We start from the raw sequence: 18,400 nt of genomic DNA, 5'->3' as shown, positions 1-18,400 counted from the left end.
AGAATGATATGTCTTTAGAAGCAATATGGTGTGGTGGACTTCTTGTATAAGGAGTCTGAAGACCTTTCTCATAATACAAGTTGAATTATAATTCTGAGTGGCAATTTCCTCATTTCTAAAAAAATTAGATGTGATGATCTTTAAGGTACTTTTAAGTTCTAAAACAGAGAGAATAAACTTTTACAGGTTCTTCTATGTAGAATTACTGGACTCTATGCAAGTAACACAAGGTGAAAGCAAAAACCAATACCTGCTTTAAGTGTGAGCTTTTGCAAAATGTGTGAATCTGGGTTAGGAATGGGAGAAGAGGAGGTTGAGTTACAATAAAACACCAATGAGACCCAGAGACAGGAATATATCACTGGAAATTACAGGCTTCTGAGTTATAGCACATTGCCCAAATTAATGCTTTCTTTGTTTATCATAATTTAATATGTTGTCAACAACCTCTTATTATTATACAACAAAATTCTAATAGAATTATGTAAATTAGCAGGTGCCCACTTTATTGGGTACCTTTTTGGAAGAACTAGCAATTACTTAGACAGAGAAATGGCTGGATTTGTAATGTTATGTGGAAAAGATTATTATGATCAATTATATTTATTTTCATTGAGTGCATGCTGTGGTGAGAAGGGAATAGAAGAGTATAGTTATCTCCTACATACCAACATCCTGGGAACAAAACTCTCTGTTTGGAAAAAGAGATACTAAATATATTTGTTGGCTGATAAAATTTGAAAATAGAGTCATCCTGACAAATTTTTGGTGGCTTTGGGTAAATTTCCTTTTGGAGTTTGAGAGTTGCCTGTTAAAAAAAAATATTTACACAAATGATACTATATTTTAAATGCTATTAAATATTATATAATATATAATACAAGATTATATATGCTATATGAATATAATTCATTGTAAATATTCTTATATATTAATAAATACTATACTAATACTATATATAAAATACTTATATTCTATAAGATAGCATATATGATCATATAGTATACCTGCTTTAGATATACACAATATATTCATATACCCATAAATATATTATCACACATTATGATATAGAATAGCATATATGATATGCACATAACTGTTTTATACATGTCAAATATGTGCAATTATTAGTCAGATCCTTCTACATGATATGAAAAAATGCAGCATTGCTAAATTGAAGAAGGCTCTGAGGGGAAAAAAAATTGAATGTTGAATGGGTTGAGACCATGCCACAAGTGAGTTGTTTGAATGCATATGGTTTGAATGCATATGGGATGTTTATCTTGGAGAAGAGTTGGGGTTGGGGGGGGCAGCACTTCATTTGATAGTATATGAAGGGTTGTCTTGTAGAAGAATTAGACTCATTCTGCTTGGTCCTGGAAGGCAGTACTAGGATCAATTCATGGAAGTGACAAAGAGGAAAACTGAGGCTTGATGAAAGTAACAGCAAGTGTTGATGATTAGAGCTAGTCCAAAAGTTGCTATGGGAAGTAGTTGAGTTCTCCACACTGGGAATATTCAGAGGCTTGAAGGCCACTTGTTGGGTGGATTTGTATTAAAGTATAAGGTAGACTAGACAGCCTCTGAGGTCCTTCTCAGCTCTAATATTCTTTGTCTGCCTGAAAAATATCTCTGTAATTATATTTTGTTTCAGGTATAACTTAAAATGGGATGTGAATCAATTCTTTGCTTGAAGCATATTCTTCTTTCCATGTCAGCATGTTAATTTGATTGAGTTATCCCAGTATAGCATTCCTTTTCCCTAGTCTGATATCCTTTCTTGTCCCTATGTCACCCTCTGCCCAAGGATTTCTCGGTAGACTTTATGTATGATATGTCTCACCTTATGAATCATAAAACAAACCAAGATGCAACATTTCTGATTACTCAGATGATGAGCACCACTGAATACTGACTTCAATTCTATTTGTAGCTTTCTAGACCAAAATCTCTGAGATCCCTACACTCTCTTTGACTTAACACTTGCCTTTTGTTTGTGTGCTGATACATAGTGGAAAAGAGAACGAAAAGTACTTGAGGTCAAATTATTGAAAATGAAATTTAAAATTTTATGCTTTATGAAATTATAATGGATTTTAACTTTCATGAATTGTCTGACTTGTCATATTTTTCTTCATGCCATTTTAAAATTGTGCAGTTTTTGGTATATTATTTTCCTTTAATATCAGTAAGTTATAAAATATTTTCCATCTATCAGCTGTTTTTCCCTAAAAACCAGAATTAAAATATATGCTATTTATATAAAATATTAATTTGAGTATTTTGTTTTTTATTTTTAAGAAAAAATGAAGATACTTTCTAAAAATAAACTAAATCTTTGGACAAGTATCTCAATACAAAATACTTACCAATAGCTTGAATATTTAACCAACTAAGGATGCTATCAGAATTAAATGAAACTAGCATCACGACTTTCATATTACAGGTATTAATAATATTTGTTGAATGAATTAACTCTGGTAATTATATCAGACAAATAAATGGACAAAAATAAAGCTAATTTTAGTAAGGGAAATAAAAAAAAGGAGGAATAAAAATTGAATACCCAAGGGTTGCCACAGTATGATATGTGTCTGCTGACTTGTACATTGGAAAATCCAATTAAGAATTAAATGGCAAAAGGCCACAATTTTTAGTCTGTGGTTTTTCATAATTTTAACCTAATCTTCTTCCTTAGTTTTTAAATATCACAGATATTAAAATTTTCCTTTCATGTCAATCATGATCCAGGATGGGAGCTTGTTCTCTGTGTGATGATCTTCACTCTAACCCCATCTTTGCTTCTATTCTCTGAGATGTCAATTTAGGAAAATCACTGAAATGAAATAAAAGAGGAACATAGAAAATAAAAAAAATTGATTAATTATTACTCAGATTAGACTGATCAATGCCATTATCTATTTTACAAAACCAACAAAACAAGGTGAATCAGGAAATGGATGGCCTTTTCAAGTCACATCAATCAGTTCCCCAGAATTCATCATTTTCACCAAGTATGTAATATTTCCCCCTTTAATCATTCTTATTACTATTGTTATATGTCATGGTACCTTAAGTTTTATTTTTTAAAAAGATGGAAATTAATATTCTCATCCTGAAGAGGTATGGTTTAAAGGAGAAAAGCATGAAATTGTTTGGAGACTGAGTATCTACACTGGAGTTTTGAGTTACTATTTGCTTAATCGTTTGACCTTGGCAAATCAGTTAATTTATCTATTTTCAGTTTTCTCCTCTGAAAAATGTGAAGTTTGGATGAGATGATCTTTGAGGTCCCCTATATCTCTAAAGGCACCTCTGTATTTTGAAATAAACTATTCTTTCAATAGACCAGAGTTTTCAGAAAGAAAATCTAATTCAGAAAAGAACCAACTCTTTATAATTCACTTTTTTCCTACTTTATTCCCTTTAAAAGGTAGATTTGTTTTAATACACAAGCACATGCTTTGCCTATTTGGAAAATTCAGAGTTAAATGTTACTCTTTCTAATTGGAGCTTAATTCACAGCTTAATTCCTGGGATTAAATCAGGTGCTTAGGTGGGCTATAACTCCTTCAGGAGACCATGAATATACCCTTTAATTCACCAAATACATACTTATAGCAAGTGACTTAAGCCCTGGGGAGGAATGCAGCCCTACTACAGGGAACTTTTTTTTTAAGTATGAAATTCCTGACTTTTGCATGTTGAGAAGAAAACTTCAGTGAGTAATAATACTACCTTAGGGCTTTCTGTTCAGTCTCCAATTGCCTTTGCAGCTGCTTGACCCATAACAGTTCCATAAACACACCTCCTGGGATATGGAATCCGACAGACAATTAAAGTATCCTAGGCTGATATCTACACACTAGGAACAGATGTATAATACTACTTTTAGCTTTATGGTGTGACAAGACTGAATACTTTTTCTAGTGGCTTCTGACTTTTGGGCATGTGAGCAAACCTGAAGGGAATTATGGGAATGAATTCATTTACTATTCACTGGAGTGCCAAGCTTATGGAGTCACAAGAAGTGTGCTCTCTATTCATGCACTCTCTCCCTCAGTATACATATTTTTGTTGATCATACAATTGCATTCTCTTCAGTGACTGAGTGATGGGATGTACTTGAGAGAGGCATTGCTTCAGGAACTGAAAACTCCTTTCCAGTCTAATTGAATTTACAGTGACTCCCATATTTACTTGTTTTATGGTGTGCAAACTGTTTTCACACATAATATCATATTTGATCCTTATAACCACCACTAGGGTAGGTAGTACAAGTTTTATTTACCCATTTTACAACTGGAGAAATTGAGATTTATAGAATTTGGTACTAAAGAGTAAGATCTCTTCAGAACGACAGAAGTAGGATTTGGATTTCTGGTTTTAAGGTAATGCTTTTTTCCATTATAGCATTAGGTGCCAAGTTATTGGCAAGGAGTTCCATTTAGTAGGTATGATTTTAATTTGTTTTTGCTGTTGAGTTGTTTTAATCATGTCTGACTGACTCTTCATGATCCTATTTGGGGTCTCTTGGCAAAGATACTGGAGTGGTTTGCCATTTCCTTTTCCAGTTAATGAAACTGAGGCAAATAGGGTAAAATGACTTTCCCAGGGTCACACAGCTAGTAGGTGTCTGAAGCTATATTTGAACTCAGGTCTTCTTGACTCCAAAGTGCTTTTCCCATTTTGCTTCCTAGTTGCCCCATAGCTGTAATAATTGTTTAATTGTAATACAGAGAGTCAATGAGTAGAATCCTGGAACCAATCAGTTTGACTGGAATCAACCCAATCCAATAAACATTAAATATTTACTAAGCTGAAGACACTGTTCTAGACTCTGGAGATACAAAAGAATTCCTGCCTTCAAGAAACATTTTATTGGGGGTATTCAGACAGAAAATGTAAACAGATAAGCATCAACATTATATTTTGAGGAGGGAGTGAGCATGAGTAATGATAGGGATTAGGAAATGTCTTCCAAAAAGATCAATTTGTAGGCTTGAAGAAAGATAAGGATTCTAAGTGGTAGAAGTGAGGAAAACAAACATTATAGGTATTGTGGGATACTCTGGATAACAGAACAGAATGTTGAGTTTGACTAATTGCAAGTAAGTCAGGTGAACTGGAGGATAGTATGTAAAAAGGAGTATTATGATTTCCACAACTAGAAACTAGAGTGTTATGGATTTAAGAACCCAGTGGAAAAGTTTATGTTTTATCTTAAAGGTAATAGCAGGTTACTTAAACTTCTTGAGTAAGGGAACAACTTGATCAGATCTGTGCTCCTGAAAACCTTATTTTGACACTGTAGAAGAAAGAGAAAGCAATACAGTGGCTAGAAAGATATAATGAGGTAGAAGGAAGACCTAGATTCAAGTCTTGCTTCTCACACATAGTGGTTTTGTGACTCAGGGTAAGTTCTTCATCTGTCAATGCTCTAAGGAACTCTCAAGAATATAAATTTAAGATAAGGTACTGACATTATTGGTGGAGAACTTCTTCATTCAGGATTTCTCTGTACCAATGATATCATTAGTTTAGTTCCCATTGCTAATGTAATGTGAAAAGGACACAGTAAACAATGGGAGGAATCTATTACTTCAAGGTTGTTTAGGGAAGTAATGTGCTATAGTGAGTAGAACTGAGCTTGCAGTCAGGAACATTTGAATTCAAATCTCTGTGCTCTAGTTAACTTTCTCACTTTAAGTTACAGAGAAAGAGTGAACCTACACTGTCTAGGGAATTTCTTCACCCAATAAAATCACAGGTTTATTCCCTATTCCCCACATGAAGAATAACTTGGAGTAAGGAGAAACCTAGAAGCTAAAAGTCCAATTAAGGGATTCACAATAATGTAGGCTAGAGTTAGGGCCTGAGATGGAATAGAGCAAAGTATTAAAGGTATATTGAAGACATGGAATCAACACAACTTGGCCACAGATTGTCTCAGTCATTTTCCTCATATCTCTCCGGTTTCCCTTTCTTGGGCCTATCTGTATGAGAGTAACACAATTAAATGGTGTTTTAGAAACAGCATTAGGTCTGGAGGTAGAAAAGCTACCATTTAGAATCTAAGCTACTTTGGGGAAGTTATAGGAAAAAGGTATGCTGTTTTACATAGCTCACAAGGTTATTATAGCCCAGATGAAAGAAGAGTGTCTGAAACATCTTTAGTGTCTGGCCAAGTAACTGTTCATCAATGAATTTGGCAGAACAAACTCAAGGGTAGGCAGAAGAAAAATAAGGAACTTATAGTAAAGTAAAAATGTAAAAAAAAAAGTTTAGTAAAACTAAAAACCCTTTCAAATAAGACATGATCCCATAACAGAGGAGTCACAATGAGAATATCTCACAAAAAATGCATATGGGGTCTGATTAAGATGTTTAGAACTGCTTTCACAAAGCTTTCCCAGCATTTGTTTTTTTTTTTTCAGGAGATAAAGAAAAATGTCACAAAAATAATTTCTGTTCTTCCATTGGGAATCTGTTGGCCCATAGGCATAGATATAGAGCTATAATGAACCTTAGAGGCCAATGCAACCCCTTCATTTTTCAATTGAGAAAATTGAGACTGTTATCCAGTTAACCCCAGCAGGAAGTGAACTCCCATGATGACTTTGGTTTTTGTGATTTTAACCTGGCTATAATTCAAGTCTGGAATGCACTCCCTCCTCATTTTAGCCACTTAGAATTCCTAGTTCTGTAAGTATCACCTTCTACAAGAGCATTTCCTGATCCTGGCAAGTTGCCAATGCCTCCCCCGCCCCAACCTCTATTATCTTCCATATAATTTGTATCCACCTAAGAATAATTTGTCTCCTGTGGGAATATTGCAAGCAAATTTTGCATGTGTCCCTGGCAATTAACACATTGGAGGCACCCAATAAATGGATGATGATTGTTAGATTGAACCAAGTCAAATAAGTAGTATCTGATATGGCCTAAACTACTGTAAACCTTGAATTTAAACTTGCTTTCAGGAAGCCATGCTTCCAAAATGCCGATTTCTAAGTAATTTCTCATTATCGAAGAATCACTGGCACTTGGTCACATTCCTGGTTGCTATATATGTTTTCATCAAAACTAGTGAGTGTGGTTTCCTTCTGACTAATTTTTAAAGCCCTTGTTACCCAATCTGCCTTCTTCCTTAGCTCATCCCTTTCTAGCACATACATACATACATACATACATACATTCTTTCCCCCAAGGAATAGCAATAAGAGTTCTTATCAGAGTCATAACTAGGGTGGGGCAACAACAGTTTTCCCTTGCTGGGTAGAATCAACAAAGCTTAGTTCTCTTTGAACAAGAGTAAGACACTTGCTAGTTGTGTGACCCTGGTCAAGTCACTTCACTTTGGTGGTCTCAGTTTCAGCTGGAGAAGGAAATGGCAAACCATCTCCAGTATCTGTTCCTTGTAAACCCCAAATGGAGTCATGAGGAGTAGAACGCTACTGAAACAATTCAACTATGGCAACGATTCATTAAAATAGGAATTTAGTAAATGGACTAGGGTGACTGTCTCTCCCTTTGTACTCTAACCAGGCCAATGAGACTCCTATGTACACAATTTATAGATTCCCAATTATAAGGCCATCCCTTTGGAGATAGGAACTTGGAGGTCATTCTCTGTATCTTCTCCCTTTTTAAAATTGAGTAAACTGAGACCTAGAGAGGTTAAAAGACTTGTCCAATGTTACACAGAGAAAGTCTTTGAACCCAAATTTGAGGCTATGTTCAAAAACTATCATGCCTCCCTTGCAGTGTACCTATCTATCTCTCATGGGTTATATAATGGCAACGTTTGCAAAATTCTGCCAACTCCCTGTCACTATTAAACTAACTGCAAGGTTTGTAGATATCTCTTCTTTATGTGAGTATTCCTATTCCAATGGAATGATTTCCAAGGACATACTCAAAAGCTGCATAAATAAATATATTATGCATAAATATGAACTCTATATATTTATTATATATTATGTATCTTTTTACAGTTTTGAAATTATGACAACCACCTGTGATCCTTCAATAGAAGTAGAAAGAAACTTATAGAAAAGTTGAAAGGATTCAAGAAATTTACTGAAATGACATTGGTTTATAAAGACACATTTTATACTAGAAGTTTCACTGAGGTTATGTGTGCTAACTTTAAATATAGATAAATGGTCTATTTACCTAAAAAAATCCTATGTAAGAATATTTGTTAGGGAAGAATGAAAGAACTTTTCACAACAAAGATATATCAGTTGATATCTTTCTAGTTAAAGTAAACCCTTCCCCCCAAAAAGAAAGGAAAAAAACCCTTATTTCCCTACCCACATGGCCACACACAGTCACACCAGAACAGAGATGGAACACAATTTCAGTTTCTGTTTCTTTTATAAACTTTTATCCTGAGTTTATTGTTGTTTATGGTAGTTCATAAACTACTTCTCCACCCCCCAGTTCCCAGAAAATCTTCAAAGAGTAAGTGTATTAAGAAATGGTTTAAAAATATTTAGTCATTATTTTCTACCCTATGGAGTAAGTATATATGCTCATTGACTATCTACTCGGGCTGCCTCCATTTATTCTTATGATATATGTTCATTTAATTTGCTTATGTTATTGATTTAACTGTATAAATCACAGTAAGAACTAAGAATTCAGGAGCTAGGGGGTTTACTCGAAAACTGAGTCATAACTCCAAGCCCAGCCCAAGTTACCACCTCTTAATTCGTCTATAACTTTTCACCCATAGAATGCATGAGATTTGAAAGCAGACATAAAGAAGCAACAAACTGAAAATAGGATGGTACCGGGAGCACCCACATGTTCCAACTACAGCCTAACTTGCCCTGATTCCCTAGCAGTTCCCTTTCCCCCCGCCGCCTGCACAGTAACTGTTACTGTACCTGGAGAGGATGGCTGCAGATTTCGCTGCCTGGAGGGGTCGGAGTGCCACGTCTTACTGCCTGGCCCTCACTTTCCCGGGACCTTTATAGAGAAGTCCCCTAAAAATAGCCCGAGAGAGACACGTCGATAGAGGGGGGAGGGAGGAAAGGGGGAAAGAAGGCGGGGTAGGGAAATGGGAACCAAACAGTTTTTATGTGCAAGAGGAGGGGGAAAAAAAAAGAAAGAAACTCAGACTAACTCATGTTTGGGGGGAGGGAGAAAAGTGAAGGAGACTTGGGACGTGTCTGCTTCGGGGCCAACGGGGGAATGGTCTTGGGCGGGGGCGGGGTCGGCGTGGTCAGGGCTGGGGGGGGGGCAGTGATTTGGGGAGCCTCCCCCCCGCAGGGTCTCTCCAGGAGGTGGGGTGTTTGGAGCCGGCCTACGTTCTCAGGTTTCACTCATTCAGAGAGGAGGAGGGACTAGGGGGGTAGCAGAAGGGGGAGGTGAGGAGGGAGGAGGAGGAGGAGGAGAGGCGCGGCGGCTGCGAAGCCGAGTCGCCCCTGCGCAGCTCCAGCGGCGGCAGGGGGTGGAGGCAGCGGCGGCTGCGGGGAAGGGGGGTGGAGAGGCTGGGGGAGCCGGCTCTCAGCTGGACTCAGTGGAGGAGGGAGCGAGGAGTTCCGGAGAGTCCTGGAGAGGGAGTCCGCGAGTGTGGGCGCGGGGGGACGGCCCCGGCTCGGCTCCCGGCGCGCTCGGAGCCGCTGCGGCTGCGGCGGAGCGGCCGGCGGGGAAGGCGCGGACCCCGGGCGGCTGCGGCTGCGGGAGACGGGCCGGAGGAGGAGGAGGATTGCGCTCGGGGCTGCCCGCTACCGCGCGTCGCTTCCCGATCGGCCTCTCCCGGGGACCTGCCGTCTCCTCCCGGCTGTCCGGACATCTGGAGACCCCCGGCTCCCCTCTACCTGCTTGCTCGCCCACGGAACTGGATTTATCACCCAACTTTCCCATTGCACCCCCGCCAAGCCGGCACTTGAGGCGAGCTTCGTCCCCTCTACTGACTCGGCTCCCGGTCCCAAGACGCTGCCCCCCACGCCCCCAGCCCCCCAGTGGGGGGTTCTTGTTTTGGAGGGGCGGGTGGGGGGAGGGAAGGGGTCTTAGGCGGGGGTCTCACTCGGTGACTTCATTTTGTGGGAACCTGAGAGGACCTGCGGAGCGTCTCCGGCTACCCAAGTGCTCCATGACCTGGGCAAGAAGCCGGCATACCACCTGGTGAGAGTCCTTTCTTTCCTCCTCTCCTCTACCCTGTGCCGCAGCACTAGTGCCCGGCCTGAGGGGTGGGGGGGGCCGGCTCAGGGGTGCTTAGTTCAAGGACTAGTCGGGAGGATGGCGGGAGGCTCCTGGCATCCCAACAGCATCAGGTTGTTGAGGCTAGTCTGAGGAAGGGCGCTGGAACAAGATCCCTTGTATCTGGTCATCCCCGGAGCTTCTGGAGGCGCTGAGATTTCTTGGCGGCGGCGGACCAGCAGTTCCACTACTCAACTGGTTGTAACTTAGTTTACATCCTAGAGTGACTTTATTGTGCCTGTGCCATGGATTCAAAGGATAATGTGTTGTGCTGTGTGTGTGTGTGTGTGTGTGTGTGATGCTGGGGCAGAGGGAAAGGAGAGACCCGCTAATAAGAGAAGTGTGTAGGGGAGCAGATTGACTTATCATTGACTTTTTTTTTAAACCTTCCTTTAAAAGGAGCTTAGACTAAAGGAAGGAGGCAGAAGGGATGAGTAGAGGTTTGAAACACTCGGATTCCCTCTTCTGGGAACACATTTTTGGGGTCTATTTGAAGGAGACTGCTGGAGAATGTGAAAAACGTGTTTGGTCGGGGGTCCTGGGGCTGTAGAGAGGCTTGAATTCTACTAAGGGGAGATGCACGAGGAAGCGGCTATTCCTTATGGCTGAATGGAGGCTGAGAGTTCACACTACTACGAAATGATGATGATTATACACCTTCTTATTAAAACTAAAAAAGGGATCCCTTGTACATGGGCAGGGTAAGGAAAATGTATTTTTCTTCGTGGGGTTACTAGGCTCTAGGACTAGGTTTGCAGTGTCCAAAGATCTCTCATTCACTGTTTTCTGCACCCCTTTAATCCCCAGTACTCTCCCTGCTAACTGTTTCAAAAGGAATCTTGAATCTCTGTCTTCTAGAATGATTTAGTTTGAAGGAAAAAAAGAGCCTCTAAGAGGAATTTTTAAGTCCTTTCACTTCCAAAGACTCCTTCTCTAATTTGTTTTGTGTACTGGAATCCCCAAGACTCTGATAGGATTTGGCGGGAAGCGTGATCCGATCCTTTCCAAGACTGCTAGCCAGTTGTTTTACCTGGATGCCGCTGATAGAGTTGGGAATTTAAACTTTTCATTGACTGGTATGCCCCAGGATTTCCAGCAGGGGACGCTGAGAGCGAACGCTCTGGCTTCAGAGACTGCTGTAGGCGCATTTGGTAGAGACATCAATAAGCATGCACATTGAGGGCCACTACAGAAAAGAAACAGAGGGCAAATCCAGCAACTGTTTCATATTAAGGAAAGACTTCCTTGTTGATCGGAGAGAGCTGTCAGAACATCCATGTAGAAGTGAAAAGGATGATGTCTTGAAAAATACTTGTAGACTTTTGTCTGAGTGTGATGAATAGTCACAGACAATTCATGCGTGGGTATAGTTTGTAAATTTTATATTTACTCAGAAATAAATTAAAATTCTGTGGGTGAAATGTTATAGTTTAGGTTTTTTAAGGTTTTAAGAATTCCCAGTAGGGAGGTGAAAATTAATCAGCTTGTGCTTGTTGTATTATGCATGTATATTTAATGTTTATTCCCTTACAGATGACATTTAGAAGTTGGGAAATGTATTATTGGCTGTGTTTTTATCACAGAGGTCCTGTTATCGATTAATTTTAATGGAAGATTTAAAAATATGCAGCTGATGTTAATATGAGGGTATTGGTGAAATTGCTAAAGAATATAAGATGTCAAACACATTTTTGGATAGAAAATCATAGCCTTGTATATAGCATAATGTTTGTTTAACTTAAAGCACCCAGAATATAATTACTATGAAGAAAAGATAACAAAACAAGTTGGTAGCAGCTTTTTATTGTAGACAGACAAGGCACTGTTTAGTCAATCAGATGATTCTCATTGACAGAAACATTTAACTAATCACTTTATTAAAATACAGATGGAATGCTTCTTTAAATACACTGCTGCAAAAGAGTCAGCACAAACTCTTTAAAATGTTGTACTTAATTTAGTTATGATCAAATATTATTTTCTCCATCTTTGGTTATCTTCCCAAAGACAGAAATTGCTCAAAATCTCTAAAGACTTTTGAGGAATTTCTTGTTCATTTAAAAAAAATCCAATAACTTAACTACATCTGGTCAACTTAGTCTTTTTAAAAAAAGTTTGTGAAGGAACAGTAGCTAATTCTGAAAAATTTTGTTAAAGAACTCTGTATGTCTGCATATTGATTTTGTGTACATACCTTTAAAATATATTTACATTTTAATTGTTTGCCTTAAGAAAAGAAATGGAATATTTGATGATAATAATCTATTTATGACTTTTGACTAAAGGGAACCCTCTCACTTAGTTGTTTTAATGGTGAACAGCTGCAAGACCCCTGCTGAGAGAAAAGCTTTTATACTCTTGGGTGGTAAAGCTTGTCTTTGTCCAAAGGGGGAGATTTTGAAATGTTGAGAAGTGCTTTAGGATAAACTCTTCTTGTAGTTCAGCTGTATTTTCCATCTGAGACTGTTTCTTCACATCGGCATTTATTAACCTCTAGAGTCAAGTACCATAAGGTTTGAAGCCTCTTTCCAGTGAGTGCTTGTTAAGAGATGGGCAGGAGGCATAATGTCAATGATGTGATGGAGCCATTGTCACAGACTAATTTGCAGACTACTTACAAGACTATCAGTCTTTTGATTGAGCATATTTAAGCATAAATCAGTTGATTAATTTGGATGATTATTATTTGTTGTTATTGTTGTCTTTTTAAGTCTTTGGAATTAATCCCTGTCTATTATTGGTCATGCCCTAAAGTATAGAAAACAAAAATCTGGGATCCAGAAATTAAAAGATATAAAAGGATCACAATATCAAACAGTAGAAAGCAATCATTAATCACAGTTAAACTATTAAAAACCAGTTATAAGAATTTGCATGGGATCACCAGTTTAAAAAGTGTCAGTAACACAATGCATAACTAAAGGAATTAGAGTGAAATAATATCTCTCAATCAAAATTGTAGTACTTTATAAATAATAATTTGCATATATTTTAGATCCTCCTGAGCCCCTAAAAGTCTTGATTCTAAAATTACATTTTCATTTTTTTTATATTGGAAATTTAAAAAGGTGCCATAGTTACTCATAAACATTGGAGGAGGCTTTTATAATTATTATACAGATGCATCAAGAAAGTTCTTATTTTTAGTGCTATATAACTATAGAATATTAATTAAGTTCTACTCAGTTGTTGAATTAGATACAATTTTCTAATTTGGGAGTTGAACTTGTCTGTACCTGTAAAGGAAATTCTAAGAGAATAAACATAAATTTGACTAAACTTTAGTTGCCATATTTAACAAATATTTTCCATAATCAAATGTTTTCTAGTAGATTTTTATAGTACATATTTAGCAGTTTTGATTCATTTGCTAATTTAAAAAATAATTTATCAGTTGAACTGTAGAAATGATTTGCAAGAGATTGGTGGCAATCTGATATTTTTTTATTCCTATCAAAGTTAATCCTGTTATCCAAATAAACCAGGAGAAGAAGATCTCAAAAGGAAAGATTTTTTTTTAAATTCAACCAAGCAAGCATTTATTAAGTTTACCATTTTGCCAGGTACTGTGCTGTATACTGGGAAAGCAAAGAAAGAAAAAAAATAGTTCTTTTGCCTTCAAGGAGTTTGGGGAAATGTAAATAGCCAGTTATACATAAGGTATAGACAGAGCAGTTGGAGAAGATACTTTGATGCATTTTACTTATTAATTTTGTATCATGAATTTTTCAAGTACTAGTTAATTCTAGAAGTTACTCAAGTATTTGACTAAGGGAAAAATCTAAAGTGAATTAGATTACAACAGAAGAATATGAAATTTCTATAATTTCCTGCTGAAAAAATTATATAAGACTTTTTTGGCTTGGAAGCTAAGCAAATTTTCAAATTCTGTGGCCTATTGTTTTTTAATTCAATAATTGATGCCTTCACTGACAATCTTTGCTAGCTGAATGTTTTTCAATATCCACTGTTCAATTAATTAGGAAGCACAGAAACTTCAAATACAAGTTGTGCCTCAAATGTAATATATTTGAAATGAAATGACATTAAAATAGTGTAAACCAGAAATTCGTAAAACTGCTGCTTATAAAAAACAGAAAACTAAACTATTCAATACAGTATTATTAATCAGTTTTCAATAGGGAAGCAGCCAAGTGGTTTAAGTGGTATAGTGGATAGTTGGGGTATTAGACTTGGAGTTTAGATCTGATTTGAGCTTCTATCTATACTAATTGTGTTATCATGGACTAATCACTCAGTTTCCTCATCTAATCAGTGGGCCCAATAATCATATCTACCTCATAAGATCATTTGAAGGGATAAAGTGTCATACATAAAGTGCTTTACAATGCTGCGATGATGATGATGATGATGATGATGATGATGCATTTATTTAACATTAAGTGTTATATTCTGGGAATACAAAGAAAGACAAGGACTTGGTCTTTGTCCCTCAAGGAGTTAACATTCTAATAGGAGAGAGAAATTGTAAATAATTATGAAGAGACAACATATTAGAGTATAAATAGGTCATAGAGGAATATACTGAGCATAAAGAAATGGGAGAGATATCTTTTAGAAAGCAGAATTTGAGCTGAATCTTGAAAGAAACCATTGGAGTCAGGAGATAGAATAAGAAGGAAGAATATTCCATGTTTGAGGGGACAGTCAGTAAAAAGGCACAGATTAGGGAGATGGAATTTTGTGTTTGAGGAGTCGTAAGCACCTAGTACAGTGTTGCTGGATTGTAGGGTACAGTGTAAGAAGTACAGTGTAAGAAAATTTAAAAAAAATAGGAAGAGGACAGGTTATTGAAAGACTTTAAATGCTGACTGGAGTATCTTGTATTTGATCCTGAAGTACTATGAACCACTGAATCAGGAGATCAATGACAGTGTCAGATCTGTATTTTAGAAAAATCAATTTAATAGAAGAGTGGTAGATGAACTGGAAAAGGGGACATCCTTAAGCTGGGGGCAACTAGAAGAAATTGCACTTTTCCATGTTTGAAATGATAAAGCCCTGCATCAGGATAATGACAATGTCAGAGAAGGGAAGGGGACATAAACGAGACATTTTGCAAAGTTGGAAATGATGAAACTTTATATTTATATGCTTACAAATGAGAAGTTGAGGTTGATGATAGGTTTGCAAATGTGGATTGCTAGGATATTGTGGGACCTTTGACAATAAAAGGAAAAGTTGGAAAGAGATAAATATTTGGGGTGAAAGATAATGAATTCTAAATGGATAATAACATCAGGAGAGATAATGAGGACATTTTTATTATGATTCATATTTTGGAATTTATTATTGATTGTTCACTGTATCACTTTAGATGGGCTATGGAATAACCCATGTAATTCCAGGTTTTCAAAAAAAATTATGCATGTTGCCAATAGGTAGCACACACATTGGTTGGTTAAGCATAAGGAATAATATAATTATAATCCATGATAATATACATATTTTATAGTATATTACAAAAAATATAAATAACATACCATGTGTTTATATGTGAAAAATGTTTTTGTGAAGCAAAATCTAACACTTATTTCAATTAAATTGTAGAAATCTTAGAATTAGATGGACAATTTGTTCATATAATAAATAGTGCTCATTCAAATCCAAATGCAAAAATTAAGTGAAGTGGAGAAAACTTAGAGACCTTTCCAATAAGATCAGGGCTAAAGCAAGGATACACATTATCACTACCACTATTTAATATAGTGCTAGAATTATGACTATAACAATTAGACAGGAAGCAAACAAGCACAAATAAAGACTAAAAAGAAGTCTGTTCAAAATACCTTCAGAAGTCATAAAATACCTGGCTAATATATCTTTTATGATTCATCAAGGGACAAACTTGAGCCTAATTAGAAAACACTGCAGAAATAATAACAGATTCAAATAACTGGAGAAACATTGCTCATGGATAGATCTAGCCAATATAATAATAATTTTAAAAAACTATAATTTATTTATTTAGTGCTGTGCCAAATTTTCCAAAGGGAAAAATCATGCAGAAGAACAAAAGGTTAAGAATTTCAAAGGTAATAAAAATAAAACTTAGGAAGGCAGAGCGTCTGTTAGGAATATATTTCAAAATGCATTACAAAGCAGAAATCTCTACAAAGAATTGTTACCAGTTTGTTTTTGTTTTGTTTTTAAAGAAAGAGTTAAATCAACAAGCTAGATTAAGTACACAACATGCAGAAGCAAACAGCAATATAGTATTTGACAAATACACAGACCGAGTGCAGTAAATGGGAGAAGAATTCACTATTCAGTGAAAACTTTGGTTCAGATTACATAATAGGCAGAAATTAGGCTTGAACTAATATCTCAAAATAAGCTCCAAATGAATATATAACAGATATAAAAAAGGCTCTTTTTAAACAAATTAGAGAAACTCGAAGAAATTACCTTTTGCATCTATTCATTGCATCATTGTAATTTGTGACTAAACTAGTCACTAAACTTGATAAAGCAGCTAATTTGATTTTTATTTGATTGATTGATAAAAATCAAAAAAGATTTTGCAAAAACAATCCAATGTAGCAAAAATTAGAAGAAAAATGTAATGGAAGAAAAATATTTTCAAAATGTTTTTTCTGAATAAAAAACCTTATTTCCAAAATATATAAAGAAATAAATCAAATGTATATGAATAAACACCATTCACCAATAGTTAAATGGTTAAAGGATATAAAGAGGCAGTTCTAAAAGAAACAAATTCAAATTATTAATAACCCTCTGAAAAAATATCTCTAAATCACTAGTTAGAGAAATGAAAATTAATGCAACTTTAACCTGACAAAGATGAGAAATCAGGGGAAATGACAAATGTTGGAAAGAGTGTAGGAAAACAAATACAACTCTGCATTGTTGATGGAGTTGTGATTTTGTCTAGCCACTCTGGAACAATTTGTTCCTATGTATGCCTAGAAAATTACCAACTATGTGTATATACATTGGCTCTGTTTCTACTACTAAGCCTATACCCCCAAAGGAATTAAATGGGGAAAAAAAGAGCTATTTACAACAACTCTTTTCCCCCAGTAGCCCCAAACTGAAAATTAAAGGAATATCATTTTGTTGGGAATGACTAAAGAAACCATGCTAAATTAATGTATTGGGATATTATTATGCCTTAAGAGTTGATGAAAGGGACAATTTCAGAGGAAACTTGTAAGATCTTGATGAACTGTTTTAAAGTGAAGTGAGTAGAACTAGAACAAGAACTAGAACAATTTGTACAATGATGACCATCAGAGAGAAAAAAATAACATTGAAGCTTTGCAGGACTGAATCATGATAAGCCACATGTCCAAAGGAATAAATATAAAGCATATCACTTGCCTCCTGACAGACAAGTGATGACTGTAAAATGCAGAAAGAGAAGGATTTTCAGACATGAACGATAAGGGAGAAGGAGAGAGAGAGAGAGAGAGAGAGAGAGAGAGAGAGAGAGAGAGAGAGAGAGAGAGAGAGAGAGAGAATATGAATATGAATATGAAAGGGAGAATGAAAGAATCTAAGAATCTATATTCGTTTGGGCATCAGGGTCATTCCATTACATATCATTATGCATCTTCAGAAGCAAGTTCATCAATCTCCCCTCTACCCTTTCCCAACAGGAGGATTAGCAGCAGAGGTTTACGATCTGAGCAGAATCCTCTGTTATACTGGCAAGTAGAAAACATCTCAGAGGTTGGAAATAGATTATGGAATTAAGAAAACTCATTTCAGTTCATAGACTGAAATTAAATGAAAGAAAAACAATGTAAAAATGTTTGGAAAGATACGAGAGAAATAATATAATTTTTAAAATATCAAATTAAGTTCCTGACATATAGCATGAATAATGCATATTCATTGTATGTGTATCTCAAAGGAACTGAATCAGCTTTTAGTCTTCAGAGATCAAATTTACAAAATGTTTGACAAAATTTTTGCATATTAGTCAGACTGAATAAAAGGAAAGAGAAAGGATAGATAAATATGAATGAAAAAAAGAATTTAACAATTCTTCAGTTGTGTCAGACTCTTTGGTCCAGTTTGGGGTTTTCTTGGCAAAGATTTTGAATGATTTCTATTTCCCTTTCTAGCTCATTTTACAGATGAGGAAAATGAGGCAAACTGGATTAAGTTAACTTGGCCAGAATCACAAAACTAGCAT

At 36.4% G+C, this 18,400-nt stretch overlaps 1 protein-coding gene and 1 non-coding gene across 4 annotated transcripts in view; one reads left to right on the top strand and one right to left on the bottom strand.

Moving 5' to 3' along the window:
* Window positions 1-2,943: 2,943 nt before the first annotated feature.
* Window positions 2,944-3,012, bottom strand: LOC141503868 (small nucleolar RNA SNORD123). The gene has a single exon (XR_012473152.1). It is a non-coding gene; the product is annotated as a small nucleolar RNA SNORD123 (small nucleolar RNA).
* A 6,699-nt stretch (window positions 3,013-9,711) lies between these two features.
* SEMA5A (semaphorin 5A) overlaps window positions 9,712-18,400 on the top strand; it is a 712,145-nt gene continuing 703,456 nt past the window's right edge. For all 3 annotated transcript variants that reach the window (XM_074208091.1, XM_074208090.1, XM_074208089.1), the window contains exon 1: window positions 9,712-10,140. The gene's annotated coding sequence lies outside the window, so the exon portion shown is untranslated. The remainder of the gene's footprint in view (window positions 10,141-18,400) is intronic.

Source organism: Macrotis lagotis, chromosome X, assembly GCF_037893015.1.
Source record: "Macrotis lagotis isolate mMagLag1 chromosome X, bilby.v1.9.chrom.fasta, whole genome shotgun sequence".
Lineage (NCBI taxonomy): Eukaryota > Metazoa > Chordata > Mammalia > Peramelemorphia > Peramelidae > Macrotis > Macrotis lagotis.
The sequence above is the reverse complement of the archived record's forward strand: the minus strand, read 5'-3'. Positions and strand labels throughout refer to the sequence as shown.